The sequence below is a fragment of the Cupressus sempervirens genome, chromosome 8, assembly GCF_028749045.1.
Source record: "Cupressus sempervirens isolate cs-2001-9-10 chromosome 8, ASM2874904v1, whole genome shotgun sequence".
Classification (NCBI taxonomy): Eukaryota; Viridiplantae; Streptophyta; class Pinopsida; order Cupressales; family Cupressaceae; genus Cupressus; species Cupressus sempervirens.
The window spans coordinates 158016268-158032594 of record NC_143125.1 but is presented as its reverse complement, the minus strand read 5'-3'; the positions used below and the strand labels follow the sequence as shown (position 1 = coordinate 158032594).

Sequence of the window (16327 nt, the reverse complement as noted above, 5' to 3'; positions counted from 1 at the left end):
TAAAATCAGAGGTAAATGAAGGTATGAAATAAAATTCTTTGTCAATAGTTCTTACCAATTCTTCATCATTGAGAAGGTTGTCTTCATTTGCTGAAAGTTGTGCTTCCAAAAAACAAGGCTTCTCTTGCTATTCATAACTCAAACCATTGGTTGATATGATCTCTTCATTCTGCTCATTAATTCTATCCACCTTAGGAATGCTTTTTGCAACTTCAATGATTTCAGCATGCTGGTCCAAAACTGATTCTTTTGTTTGTAGTTCTAAGAGTGGTTCTAGATTCATACTTACTGCATTAGGCTTAGTATTAGGAGAACAAGTCTCATTTCCAACCTTAAATGATGGATCTAAATGTGTAACTAAAGACTCCACAGGAAATATTGTTGAGTAACAAGGAATAAAAACAACCTTTTCTTCTTCTGGTGGTGTTTTAGGCTGGAAATGCTTTCCATGCTGATTACCTTCTTCATGCTAATGGGTCATCCATGGAAATACTGAGGATGAAGAAAATTCAGGTTCTCTCAAAGGAGGGAAGATGGGAGAAGACAAAGCATCCCTTTTAGAACTTGCATCAGTGCTTTTCTGTCTAAACTCCTGGAGAACATAGAATCTCTTTTCAATCAGCGTCCACACTTCTCTAGACCGATGGTCTTGAGCTATACACAAGTTATTTCTTGTGCCATAGCTAACACTCTCTTTAAATTTACTCCAAAGTTGTTGAAGCATAGGATCATCATCAATCACAATCTCTTCAATAGATGGCAAAAGTCTCTTTTTATATTTCAAATCATTTCTCAGAGGAATCTAACCTCTATACATTTCCTTGAGATTATTTGCACAATAGAGTAATAGAAATCTAAATCAAATTTGTGGAAAGATAATGATGTTACCTCAACAAATTTTCTAGCTAGTTCTTCAAAAATCTATTCTAATAGGCATGATCTTTTTACAATGGAGTCACCAATCTCTGAATAGCAAAGAAAATGAATATGTAGTTTGAAAAACCAAAGTATTGTTCCTCTTAGTCACCAAAAATATTAGCTGGGAACCTGAATGATAAGAACTTTCAATTCTTTCAAACTTTGATATATAATAGGTTCTTTTAAAGACATAGAGTTGCCAATCTCAAGCAAAGATAACAATAATAAGACTAAGAAAACAATCTCTAGCACTGATCTTCTTGTCCAACTCCCCAGTACAGTCACCAAAAATCTGTTGGTAAACAGATTGTCCTTTTAAATAAACTCTCCAAATGCCCAAATCTGAAAGAATAATTAGATGCCAATAGTTGGATAATCTATCATGAGATTGATAGCTTTCCTCTGAATTGGAAGGTACAACTCCCTTATGGAGTGATATGCAATGAATTTTTTTATTGCCTAAACTAATTGGGTGCATTCTTAACCTGAGAACAGAAGAGGAGAAACCAAGTTAATCCTAGGTAGGACTAACTTAGGCCGATTTAGATGTTAATCCTAGCCAACTTTTAGAACTCACACATCCTATGACTCCTGAGATTGGAAATGCAAGAATGTTTTTAGTTATGCAAATGCAGCGACATGAAATTAAAATGAAGATTAAACATCTGAAACCTTGCAACATGAACAGATGAAAGTACTCTAATCTACCACCCATTCACCAATTAACTGAGAATGCAAGAAAGTGCTTAAGACAGATTATAACAATACTCTGATTGAAAGTAATCATAAAAGTGATGCCTAAATGCCTCGATTCATAACAAAACCTTTCTTGTTTTGAACACAACAAACATAATACTCTGATTACATTTGCTTACAATCTACAACCAAATCTATTACAAAGAACCAAAATATCCATCTTCTAATGCATAAATGGAAATGCAGAAATTAAAAATGCTCCCCTCTCCACTTTAGCTCGTTGTCTCTTACAAAAAAGAAGAACCCCTTACATTGAATTTCTTACAGTATATATAGAAATTTTACAGCACATAGAGTTCGTAGGAACTCATGATCTTTCAGCTTCGTTGAATACAATCCGTCTTAGAAAGGAAAATATATGTATGCTTCTAAGTTAGTCTTGTAACTGGTATTGAATAATAAAAGCTCCCTTCATGTACTAGAAAAATCCAATACAAAAAAAATTGGCAAAAGACAAGTTGATAACCGACTCCAAGAAGTATCATATCTTGGAAGCAAAGCCCAGTTCGTCCTTAATGAGTTCTTCTATGCTTTCTACGGAGGGTTGTACACGTGCTACCTTAGCAATAGCTTTGTTTTCTTCAGGAGTACCATTCTCCAAGAATACAACTACCAAACTTAGCTTTTGGTGTAGCATGGTTATTGTCACCAAATATAACAGCTTCACCACCATTATCCCCATAGAATTGCCATGACAAATCAAAGGATCGGGAGTAGAAAAAGAGAAGATAATCATATGGTTCAATGCTCTTTTCTTCCTCTTTGGCTTTGATTGCTTGCACAACTTGTGCTACTGACTTCTGAGCATGATGAACATATTTGACTCTTCTAACATCCCCATAAATCTTCATTGGAAAAGTTGCCACATCTCCCATAGCATAAACATTGAGAACACTAGTCTTGAAAAAGGCATCAGTCTTAATACCACCCTTTTCCTCCTCAATTTGTCCCTTGAATAACGCTGTCAAAGGTCTTGCTCCAACACCAACTATGACAATGTCTACTTCAAATTCCCTTTCATCTTTCAATTTTACCATCTTGACATGTCCATCTTCATTTGTGCTAAATCTAGTTGGCACAGTCCCTTTGACAATTTTGACACCCTTCTCTTGATAATAACCCTCATAGAAAGGAGCTACGTCTATAGTGAAAAGATGAGGCAGGCACCATGGCTCAACGTACACCATTTTAGCTTTATACTTATTGAGTCTTAATACTGCAACTAGTTCAAGACCAATATATCCTCCACCAATGACCACAACTGACCCTTCCTTTTTCTATTTTAGTGCTGCTACTAAGGCATCGACTTCATCTATCTCTCTAAAATAGTGGATTCCCTTGGCATTAGTTCCTTGAACACAGAAGTCTGAAAACTTGATAACAGTGCCATCAGTAGCAATGATCAAGACTTCATATTTGAAAGTTTTCCCTTCTGAACTAGTAAGAGTTTTGGAGCTGAGATTATCTTTCACTACCTTGGTACTAATTATCAGATCTATGCCTTTCTCAAAATACCATTCTGGAAGCTGCCTCTCTCCTCCACTGCCAACACAGACATGGAAACCTGGTAGTGGTACTATCCCTTTTGGAAAGAGATATGCCTTGCTAAGAGCAGGTCGCTCATGTGGTGCTACCTTCACTAGCCTTCATTATTATCGCTCGTAAATCTCCCACCAGTAGTGTTTATGTCTGTGACATCATCTGAGATTCCCCAAAAAGAAATCCACACTTTTCTTTGTTGTTGTGCTCTTCTTATCCTTAGTAATTATAGTACCACTTAAATGTACAGAGTCTTTTAGAACTTTGTCCATAAGCTCAAAGGGAGGAAGTTGTAGATTAGATCTTGTCATTTGCTCAAGGACAGGAGGTGCTTGAATATGCAAATTGTTTCCTGTACGCATCACACTTGGTATTGAAAACTTAAGCCTTGGATGTTCTCCAACAAGGTCAATAAACTTCTACAAAGTAGAACAATAATCTAGTTCCATCAACACTCCAGGGCCATAGACCAAACAATCCTCATATTTTGACATTTTGTCTACTCTGGTATGAGTACCTTTTCCCATTATAATTCAAATAATTTGACAATGATTTTGATGCATCCTGTTGCAATTTTTAGGGCCTCCAATGCACATGCAGATGATATGATAGCATTTTTTGATGCAATGGCTGGTATGATATTTTTGACAACACCCTGAGATAAGGAGTGAGTGACTCCACTTATACCAAAAGTGTCTGCTCTTTCGAATGCCTATGAATAGATCCACTGCATATGCTTGGGATTGACTGCATCAAAAGTTTTTCAATGACATACCTGGTCCCATTGGATTAGATGAGCATACTCAATGCCGTGAGCAGCTATATGAGGAGTCTTTGCAAGAGTACATAAAGGAAATTTAACCTGAGGTGGGAAAAGATATGTGGTACACTCAAAGCAAGGTGTGACTCCAGGTAAAATCACTCTGGCATGGCCTTGGAATCCTTGAATACCCCCATCAACCATAAGTTTGGTTTTTTTCGGATGTGGTTTATCATCAGGATCATATTCAAGAAAGCTACAAGCCACTACATCAATATAGCTTCGAGCCTCAATTGAATCAAGACCAAGTGTAATTATATTAAACTCGCTGTAGAAATCAATTTCTTTCCCCTCAATCCGACAGAAATGGGGTACAATGTTTACCCCACTAACTCGCTCCATGATTCACTTTGCAGCTATTTTTGCCTTTGGCTTCCCCACATCTCGCATCCTAAAGAGGAACTGCTGATTTAGATTGGATACATCAATGGTATGTATATCTATCACCTCTATGTTCTTAAATCCAGACAAGACAAGATCTTTTAGCAACTCCCAGCCAAGACCCCTAGCTCCTACAACTAAGACCTTGACACATCTTGCAAATCACTTCTCAACTTCTAAAGGCCATTTCTTCACCTTGAATCATATTTAAACTCTTTAGCTTTGGACCTTTAGACACTTTTTCATTCTACAATCTCTACTTTTCTATTATCAATGTATTCATTTAGGATAAGAAAAGCTTCAACAGCTGAATGCACACACTATCACATAGCATAAAATTTGAATCTTTCAATGCCAATTCCATTATAATATTAGTCATATGAAAGCTTTCTACTCATTCCTTGCAATTTCTAGAAGATCAAGATCCATAATCATCATTTCATTTTAGAAAGGACATCAATTTGAGTACCATTTCTTTGCCAGGTTGGGATCTACAACCTACCCAAATAATGAGACTTTTAGGACAACCCACCCAGCTAAAAGATGAAGGCCATGGAAGGAAAACCCAACAAAGATTTCCTATCCTAGAGGAGACCTAGGCCTAGAGACCAGACTGACTAGACTGACTTGACAGACCAATATTGCCAAAAAAAATGGGTGACTTAAAGTTAGGCAACAGTTATCAAAAAATCCCTTTGGTTGTTCAATGTAGACTTCCTCTTCCAGTATACCATTCAGAAAAGTATTCTTTAAATCCATTTGATAAACTTTAAAATATTTGTAATTAGCATATGGAAGTAGAATTCTTACTCCTTCCATCCTTACAACAAGGTAAAATCTTTCCCCATAGTCCAATCCTTCTTCTTGTGAATAACTTTTGCAGACTAGTCTTGCCTTATTTCTTATGATCTCACCATTCTCATCTAGCTTGTTCCTAAATACCCACTTTGTACCAATCATATTAGATTATCTTCTATTCTTGGAACTAAAGTCAAGGTTTTGTTATTCTTTATTTTCTCAATCTCCTCTTCCATAGCTTTATACCAATCATCATCTTGTAGTGCATCTTTGATTGTTTTGAGTTCAATCTTGCTTAGCAAACATGATTCATTTCTTAGTCTATTCCTTATCATTGGTCTGGCTTCTTTGTCACTAATGATTATTTTAGTAGGGTGATGTCTTCTCACATACTTGGATAGCCTTGGTTTTTTCCTTGTTTCCATGTTTGGTCTTTCAGCTTTAGAGTCACTGAGCACATCTTTTTCATGTGTACTAAATTCAGAATTAGAATATGCATTTTCTTCATTCTGCAACTTGGATTCTAAATGCAACTCAACATTCACTAGTTGTGACTCGGTAGATACTTAAAATTGTTGATTCCCAACTTGATTGGTTGCATCTTCTTGGGTAGGCATTCCTTCATAGAACTATACAAATGATCTATACTCTTTTGGTTTCTTGATAGATTCATCAACTTGAACTTCTGTATGCTCATCAAAATTTACATTTGCACTCTGCATAATTTTGTTAGCGTTAGTATTTAAACACTTATATGCTTTACTTCTAGTGGAGCATCCAAGTAATATGCCTTCATCACTCTTTGCATCAAGCTTACTATTTCTAGAGTCTTTTAAAATATAACACTCACAACCAAACACTTTGAAATGTTTTACATTGGGTAAGTGACCATACCATAATTCAAAAGGTGTTGCTTTTTTACCTTTCTTGATTTGTACTTGATTTAGGGTGTAGACTATTGTTCTTATAGCTTCTCTCTAGTACTTTAGAATGACATTCTTCTTCATCATTAATGTTCTGGCATAGTCCATCACTAATCTATTCCTTTTCTCTACAATTCAATTCTTAGGTGGAGTTCTAGGTGCTAATGTTTGTTTCTTGATTCCTTTATCATTTCAAAATGTCTCAAATTCTTTTGATGTGAACTCTCCTCCTCTATCAGATCTTAGGCACTTTAGAATCTTCCCTGTTTCTTTCTCAACTCTGGCCAAATACCACTTAAACATTTGAAATACATTAGATCTTTGCTTTAAGAACATGACAGTCATCATTCTAGAGTAGTCATCAACAAACAACATTATATATTTGTCTCCTTTGTAACTTTGCACTTCTATTGGGCCACATAAATTAGTATGGACTAACTCTAGTACTTCTTTGGAAGTATAGGTTTTTCTTTTGAGACTTGACTTGGTCATCTTTCCTAGTTGACACTATTTGCACATTATATTTTTAGGCTTGTTCAATTGAGGAAAACCTCTAACTTTCTTCATTTTGTTGATGCTAATCACATTATCAAAGTTGACATGACAGAACCTTTTATTCCATAGCTACACATCATCAAAACTTACAATAAGATAGGCTACATCCTCCATATCTAGGTAAAATAGATTACTCCTAGTTTGGTCTCCTTTTCCTATCAGATTTCCATCAGAGTCATAGATTTTGGCAATTTTGTTTCCAAATTCTACTTTGCATCCTACATTGCTTAGTTGTGACACACTTAGCAAATTGTAGTTTAATTCTTCAACATAATATACATTATCACATGAAATTTTCTCTGTAAGCTTAATGGAACCTTTTCCTTTGATTAGACATGGAGCATCATTTCCAAATATAACAATATTTCCATCATACCGAGTTAAGGTAACAAACATACTTTTGTCTCTTGTCATGTGATGTGAGCATCCACTGTCTATGATCCACCTATCATTCTTGTTTATACAGGTTACCAGTGTTGTTGCCTCATCTTCATCTAACTCATCCTTCATGGCTACATAGACTACCTCATCATCATTTTCATTAGAGTTCTCTTCTTCAACAATGTAGCACTTTTTTCCTTTGTCTTTGTAATCCCTACTATCATCTTCTCTTTTGTTCTTGTACTTTTTGCCTTCTCTATAGTTCTTTTTCTTTGTGTACCTTGTAGCAATATATCCTACTTCATTGCAATTGAAACAAATAATAGACAACTTACCTTTGAATTTACCTTTGCCTCTGTAAAATCTTTTGGCCAACAATGCTTCCAATTGTTCCACATCTTCTTCATCTATGCTACTGTCACTGGATGCATATTTTATCTTTCTTATCTTCTTCTTTTGTTTCACCTCTTTAGTTTCTTTCAATTATAGCTACACCTTGAAAGCAGATTAAAGATTCTTAAGTTTGTAGTTATCAAAGTTGGATAACTCAAATACAATGAGTCTTCCCACTATACCTTCAAGAGTTAGTTTTTTTCCTAGTATGCATCTCAATTCTTGGATGGTTGATACTCTAATAGCATAGATGGGGAGTAGAGTTCTTAAGACTTTTTTAATAATAGTTTCATCATCTAAATGACTAGCCAAACTTCTTAGTGCACTCACTACTTCCTTTATTCTAGAGGCATATTGGGCAATGTTCTCATCTTCTTGAATCCTCATATCATCAAATTTTCCTCTAAGGATTTTTAATTTTTCTCTTTGGACATTCTGATCTCCTCCATAAATATTTGTTAGGGCTTCCCACATCTTGAATGTAGAGTTACATCCCTTGATGTCATAAAATTCAACATAGCTAAGAGCAGAGGCAATCTTCAACATTGTCTGATTGTGCTCCTTTTTTTTTCATATCTTCTACAGTAGGGACACCAATTGGATCAACATGTTCTAATTCGATTGAGTTTTTTGCATGATCACCTATTGATGCAAGGTGCAACTTCATTAACCTTTTCCATGTAATGAAGTTATCTTTGTTGAGCTTGGAAACTTCTCTCTTAGACATCTTGATCTTTTCTACTTCTAGTATGTTTAAACCAAATTAGTAGATGGCTCGGATACCACTTGCTAGAAATTCTTTAGAGTAACTAAGAGGGGGTGAATCAGTTATTCAAGGTCCAAATGTCCTGATAATTTTTTTTTACTAAGTATAGTGAGCCCATTTAAACTAACCATTCTTAGCAAGTTACTAAAAATAAACATGCGGGAATAAGTCATGAGAGAACAACACATAACACAATGATTTACGTAGAAACCAAATTTTGAAAAAATCACTAGTAACATGCTACTCCTTTCTCACTCTTTTGAAATGATGCCCTATGAAAGGCTTGCCCTATTAAAGGCTAAAAAACACACTGTTAAATGTGACCCTATTAAATAATTTCAACCACCTTGTTAGAAGTAGGCTTGGTTAAAGGACTTTAGAACATTCACTCAGAATGTCACCTTGTTAAAGGATTTACAACATGGCTATTAAACCAAACTAGGCCCATAAGATTTTCCCTAACTAAAAAAATTGCTAAAGAGTAATAATATGAGCTTTTGATCTAATACAACTCACAACATAACTTGCAAATTTTAGATCTTAATTCAGATCACAATTTTGCCTAGCTTTTATTCTCTGCAACTCTGATAGCTTGTCCTCTTTTCAAGCTTTATCTCCTCAAGTCTGCATGCTCGTTGTGGCAATGCAATCACCTCTGTGGTCACCTATCAAAGCAAAGTTATTGTACTTTATTCCTCTTGATTCCTTCTCCTTGACGTCACACACTCTCACCAACCACTTTTTCTTCTTGACCTATAACTCCTTAAATAAAAGTTTAGAATACTTTTCCTGCTCTAATCCTCCTACTCTTATTCTGGGTTTGAATGGATTAGGTAAGATATAATGTATCTTCCCATTATTATTTTTCTTCTAGAAACATCATGTATAATCCACTTGTATTCACCTAAAAATGGTTAACCTAAAATTCTATGGTACTAGCTCATCATGCTTATCTTCTATCTAGTTCATGACTAAATTCAAGGTAATAAACTTGTCATCTCAGATCTGGAAAATCTTTGACTTTTCAAGTAATGCAACAGCTCGACACTATTGACTTTCTGATGGTCGACACATATTATGCTACTCGGCACCTACTATGTTACTTGGCACCTATTGTGAGTTCACTTGGCATCACCTAAGTTCTACTAATGCTCGACACCTATTACATTTTGTCTAGGTCAGCACCTGAACTTGCTCAACTCCTTCTATTTCACTCAGCACACACTAGATTCTGCATTTTCTCGACACTTTATTTATAATCTAGTTAGCATGAACTAACTTTCTTGGCACCCACTAATGAATTTAGTCAAGCTTTGTAGATAGTTTATTTATAACTTATTCTTCTAGAGTTTCTGAGTATAGCCAACATCTGTATCTCTAATTGTATTATCAATACATCATTTTACCATTGTCTTAACTGATCCTTGTACTTCATTACAAAAACCATAACTCAACCTTTCCCTTAGGTGCTCTTGTTACATCTTATTGATTAAATCCTCTTCATCAATCTACTAAGTGATAGTACTTGGATCTTATAAGCAATTTTCATTCCAAAAAATAGCAAGTTTGACATCAGTGACTAAGCAATGATTGAAAACATTTTTTATCAACAATCTCCCTTCTTCAATAATGATCTTTTCAATCAGATTTCAACAAATGAATGTGCTAATTTTTATTTTAGTCCCTTAAATTGATCCATGTTAGACCCATCTATACACACATCATCATCATATAAATATAAAATAATTTTCTATCATCATCTAACCTCTTAAAATGAACACAATGGTCAAAATGACACCAAGTATAATCATGCTCATGCATAAAACCATCAAATTTAAGATACATTGCTGAGGTGCTTACTTTAATACATATATAAATGTTTCTTCAATCTTCACTCTAAGTTGTCCTTTCCTTTGACCAAAAATCTCTATAGATGTACCATATATATCTCTTCATCCAAATCACAATGAAGAAAGGTTGCTTTAATATCAAGATGCTCCAAATGAAAATATTCAATAACCACAATACTTAAAGTAGTATGAATAGAAGTCATTTTAACAATATGAGAAAATATCTCTTCAAAATCAATATCCTTTTTTTTGTGCAAGTCCTTCTACAACTAACATGACTTTAAATATTTTCTTGCCTCCATCCTCTTCTTTCAACCTATAAACCCATTTATTCTATAAAACCCTTTTACCTATAGACAATTTATATAAATCCCAAGTCTGATTTTTGAGCAAGGAGTCCATTTTGTTTGTCATCATAGACTCCCACTAAATCTTAGTATCCACCTACACAACTTCATCGTAGCATTGAATTTCACAAGCATCAGTCAGTAAAATAGAGTACAAAGAGGGATAAAATGTTTTTGGAGGTATACTTAGACTTATTGACTATCTAGTATTAATTGGAGTGTGTGGTATTTGTTGTTGCATTTGTTGCAAAGCATGAGGGACTACTAGAACAATTTTGTTTTGAGTTTCATTTACTACTACATAATCATTTTCTTTCTTCACATGTTGTTGCAACTGATCTTTGTACAATGCTTTCTTATTCAATATGACATCCCTATTTCTTAAAATTTTAGGATTTTCAAAATCCTATAACCAAATTCATCAATACCATATCTAACAAATACATATTTCTTTGACTTATTTTCCAGCTTGGTTCTATTTTTAGAATATATATGTTCAAATTCCTCATAACTAAAGGTTTTGAGAAAAGAATATCCCACCTTCTTACCAGTCCATGCTTCCTCTAAAATACCACAACTGAGAGGAGTAGAGGGACCTCTATTAATCAAATATACAATAGTATCGATAAACCTCCTCCCACATCTTTAAGGGCAGCCCAATGTGCAACCTTATGTTCCTTCCACCCTCCATTATTATCATGTTCATCTATTCAACCACTCCATTTTCCTATGGAGTCTTTGGAACAATTTTCTATCTATGAATACCATTAGTAGAGCAATAATATTCAAATTCATAACTAAGATACTCATAACCATTATCATATCTAAGATATTTTAATATCTTACTAGACTCATTTTTGACCAAGCATTTCTATTTTTTAAAAGTTTGAAATACATTCAACTTTTATCTATGGAAATAAAACCATAGTTTATAGTTGCATCATAAATTAATATACCATAATAATTAGAGCCACCAAGGGAAGCTACCTGAGCTATTCCCATACATATTTATGCACAAGTGTTAATTTATCATTTTTCTCTTCCTTCCCATTCTTTAAAAAACTCACTATCTTTTATTTTCCATACACACAATTTTCATAGAAATCTATATTGATAGATTTTAGACCTGATAAAACTTTCTTTGAATGAAGTAATTTAATATATTTCTTACTCATATATCTAAGTTTATTGTGCCATAGTACTACTATATTAGAATCTACAACAATTTTTTGTTCTCCCTCAAGTGTGGCAAGTGTTCCTAAAAATTCATTTTTCTCAAAAAAAATTAAAGTAGAAGGAATATTATCACCTATATAAAGATATAAGGTGCCTACATTCACACATTTTCTACTACAAGAGAGACTTTAGAAAAACCTTCCAATTTTCTTCATTAAAAGTAACTACGCAACCATCATCACCTAGTTGCCTTACTAAAATTAAATTCCTACTCAACCTTGGAACATGTCTTACCTCTTACAATAGCCAATGGTTCTCATTATACAACTTATTCTTAATTTTTCCCTTTGCAACAATCTAATAGGGTTCGTTATCCCCCAAATAAAAAAGCCCAAAATATCCTTGGATATAATCAATAAAATAACTTGTATGGGGTGTAGCATGAAATGAAGCCCCAGAATCTAAAACCCAAGAATCATCAACACTTTCCAAAAAAAAGAAGCAAAGCATCCTCTTCAAATTTGTTACTTACCAAATGTTCCTCCTTGTTCCCTTCTGGCTTATCTCCTTCATTTTTCTTTTGAGTCTAGTAATCTTTCTTCTTATACCCTAGTTTCCCATAGTATTAGCAATCTCATGGTCCTCTAGATTGATACCTCTTCCCCTTTTATTTTCCTCTTGATTTGCCATGATTTAGATAATTTCTTCCCATCTCAATCATTCTGCCTCTTCTTTGTGCATTCAAAGAATTTCTTGACATAGATCCACTTGAGGTTTTCCTACAAGTTTCCTCACTTTGAATAACACCAATCACATGATCAAATTTTAGGGTATCGGATCTAGAAATAGAATTACTCATAGCCATTCCAACTTTCAGGAAAAGAACAATAAATCAAGAGAGCCCTAATGTCTTCATCAAAATTCACATTCACATAAGATAACTAACTAGTAACTATATTAAAATCATTTAAATGATTTTTAATGGATCCACCTTCTACCATCTTCATATTGAAGAAATGCTTTAAGATAAATATTGGGTAAAGCACAAATCTTTGTCACCCCTTTATAAAGGAAAAGGCTAACAAAAGTATAACTGTTAATCTTCAATGACATAAAACTAGTATTATTATTTATAATTTGATAATGAAGTGAACTAGTGAAATATGTAGAAATGGATGAGGTTTAGGATTATAATTTTATATAATTATTTGGAATAAAAATTAATATATTTTCCTAAATTTTAAAGACAATTTTTTACTTCTTTTTTGTGTTTTTTGGGTAGATTGTGTTACAATTTTTGCATCAATATTTTGTATCACACTTTGTGATCCATCATCGGGATGAGAGAGCTGAAGGAAAAAATTGAAAAGATTGCAGACCCAATGTGGATTAAAACAGGGAAGAAAGGGGGATGGGGTGGGTGCGCAATAGTCAAGAAGAGTTTGAGGTTCAACAAAAAGGTAAAAGAGGGGAGGAGAACCCAAATAAAATATGTGAAGAAGATACAACTAAATGAGAGAAAACAAAAGCAAGAAATAATAAACAAACTTACTAATAAAAACCAATGTTGGTTTTTATTAGTAAGTCTATTTATTATTTCTTACTTTTTTTTTCTCTCATTTAATTGTATCTTCTTCACATATTTTCTTTGGGTTCTCCTCCCCTCTTTTACCTTATTGTTGAACCTCAAACTCTTCTCAATTGTTTGGTTTTTATTAGTAAGTTTGTTTATTATTTCTTGCTTTTATTTTCTCTCATTTAGTTGTATCTTCTTCACATATTTTCTTTGGGTTCTCCTCCCCTCTTTTACCTTATTGTTGAACCTCAAACTCTTCTCGACTATTGTGCACCCACCCCACCCCCCTTTCTTCCCTATTTTAATCCACATTGGGTTTGCAATCTTTCCAATTTTTTCCTTAAGCTCTCTCATCTTGATGATGGATCACATAGTGTGATCTGGAATATTGATGCAAAAATTGTAACACAATCTACCCAAAAAACACAACAAAGAATTATAATGGATTGTGGAAAACTACTATCTACAATTTTTTTACTTGCTAAACAAAGTTGAAAATTAAGGGTCTAGTTCCCACCATAAAACTATATGTAAATAAACTTATTCCCCTTAAATCATAGATTATGTTATAGATAACATATATATATAGAACAACCAAAAATAAAAATTGGCTTTAGACCTATATTTTATCTTTTATAATGATTCAAATTTCAACTCACTTGAAATCAGTAGTTTTAATCTTCCACCACATTTTTCAAAACAAATTTATTTTAACCAAAAGGAAAATTATAAATTCTTGAAGAGGACTCTCTCTTCTAGAACATCATGTGATTTTTAATTTTTTTTATGATTTAATATTTTTTCCTTTCTCAAAATTGAAATCTTCTCGAGTGTTAAAATATTTACTTGGAGAATTTTCTAATTACAATATACTATATCTAATTAAAACACTCTAAACTCTATATGATAATATTCTTGACTTTTAGATCTATAAAATAGTGTTTATATGTTATTAGGAAAACATCATAAAAAATATTAAGATTTATTAAAACATCATTTTTCTAAAATAATTTTTTTTTTAGTAATTGGATACAAACTAGTATAAAACATGCATTTAATAGACATTTGCAATTGTCAAAGTGTGAGACCACACATAACTTAGCTAGAATGAATTTATCTAGATCATATGTTTAAATTTAAAAGATTTTTGGATAGAAATAATTAAATTTAGTCATTTTGATATATCATCCTGAAAGGTGACACAACTTTATACTTTCATCCTACCCTATTTGAAGGAGAGGGCTTTTCATACAACCTTGCTAGGGTTTGCATCAACTCTTCAATTTTCTTGGCTTTTGTAATATTAAATATCAGTAATTGTGCTAAGAATAATCAAATACTTCCAAGTTCCTTTCTATCCAAAACTGCCCACTCATCTATCAAAGTAGCCTTTTTCTTGGCTTTTCCTTCTAAGGACAACCATAAATCCTTTTGATCAAGATAGTCTTCCATTTGTACTTTCCATAAGTAAAAATACTTTCCATTAAAATTATCAACCTTCAACTTAGTCTCATTTGACATTAATCCCACTCAATTGTAAGACTTCCACTCAACCATGAGACCTTCCTATAGAGGATAGCTAAAAAAATGACGACAACAATCTAGATTAAAAAAATATGATGAAAGTCTAACTCTAATACTACTTGTTAGGATTAACCTTAGACATAAATATCAATTACATGAATATATAAAAAATATCAAAAAATAATATATCACATAGAAGTGAACAAAAGACACAAGGATTTAATGTGGTTCACCCAATCCCTAGGCTGCGTCCACCAACATCAAGTCCATTATTATTATTATCTAATCCATTTTATACAAGATTTTTTTGCTTACAAAATTAGGGCTAGAATAAGTCATCCAATAGAATATATATATTTGACACCTTTTACAATATTAAACTTATTTTTGGCTTTGGGGTGCTACTCCAAGACCCCACAAGAGGCATTTCCCCTTGACCCTATATAAATAATCTGAAAGGCCATAATTTCCCTCCCAAGGGTGAGTGATGTCCTACATGGATGCTAATGTAGAAGTCTTAGGGTCCTAGATGTGATCATAAGACACATACCAGTTACACATAGACAGGTAGGACTCACCATTTCTAAAGGGGTAGTTTCAATGGATAATAGGATTGGAGGTACTTAGCAGACTAGATCACTAAGTGTTCATATTTAAGTTGGAGGACCATGTTACACTTGTGGTGTTATGGGTCACATTTATAGAGATTTCTCATAGGGTCTAGCATTAGGTTACCAAATAGGAGTTTCTTTAGAGACCATAATAGGTGATATAGGAAGAGCTCATAGAGTATTTGTAGTGGTTGATGACCACTAGGAACAACACCAAGACACAATCATTCAGGCCACTTGTATGATTAAAGGTAGTAGAATTTATATTCTATTTGATTCAAGAGCTACTTAATCTTGTCTATATCCATTTTTGGTTAACCATTGCTAGTGAGTGACAGACAAGATGTTAGTTGGGAGGTAGAGTTAGCCTTAGCAACTAGAGTGTCAAATAATTCTTTGGTCCATGGTTGTGAGATTAAAATTAGAGACATGATTACCATGGCTAATATTCACATTACCTCCTTAGGTACCTATGATGTAGTTCTTGGTATGGATTATCTTTATACCCATATCACCAAGTAGAATTGTTGAAAAAAGAGGGTAGAATTTGTAGATAGTCATGGAACTTCCACAATTATTTCTGGAGTATAGAGACTTGTATCTCTTTATGTGATATTCACTATGCATCTTAAGTTGTGCATGTCAAAGAAATGTTATCTTGTTTCCATCACTATTAGTGACTAGGGTGAGGATACTTCTCTTGATGATTTTCCTATCTTGTAGAAGTTTGCAGATATTTTTCCTTCTAAGCTTCCTGGTAAGCCTCCACCTAGAGAAATTCATTTTCCACATTGATCATATTCCTAGGGCTAAACCTATATCTAGAGAACCATATATCATGACTATATGAGAGCTCAAAGAGCTCAATATTTAGTTACAAGAGTTCTTGAAGAATATGCATATTCATTCTCGTGTGTCACCTTGGAGTGAATCAATCATTTTTGAGAAGCAAAATGATAGATCACTTAGGTTGTGTATTTATTATCAATAGCTAAAAAAAGTAACCATTAAGA

The 16327-nt window shown here is 33.5% G+C and overlaps 1 pseudogene; it reads right to left on the bottom strand.

Moving 5' to 3' along the window:
* Window positions 1-2155: 2155 nt before the first annotated feature.
* Window positions 2156-16327, bottom strand: part of LOC149542033 (uncharacterized) — an 88627-nt pseudogene continuing 74455 nt past the window's right edge.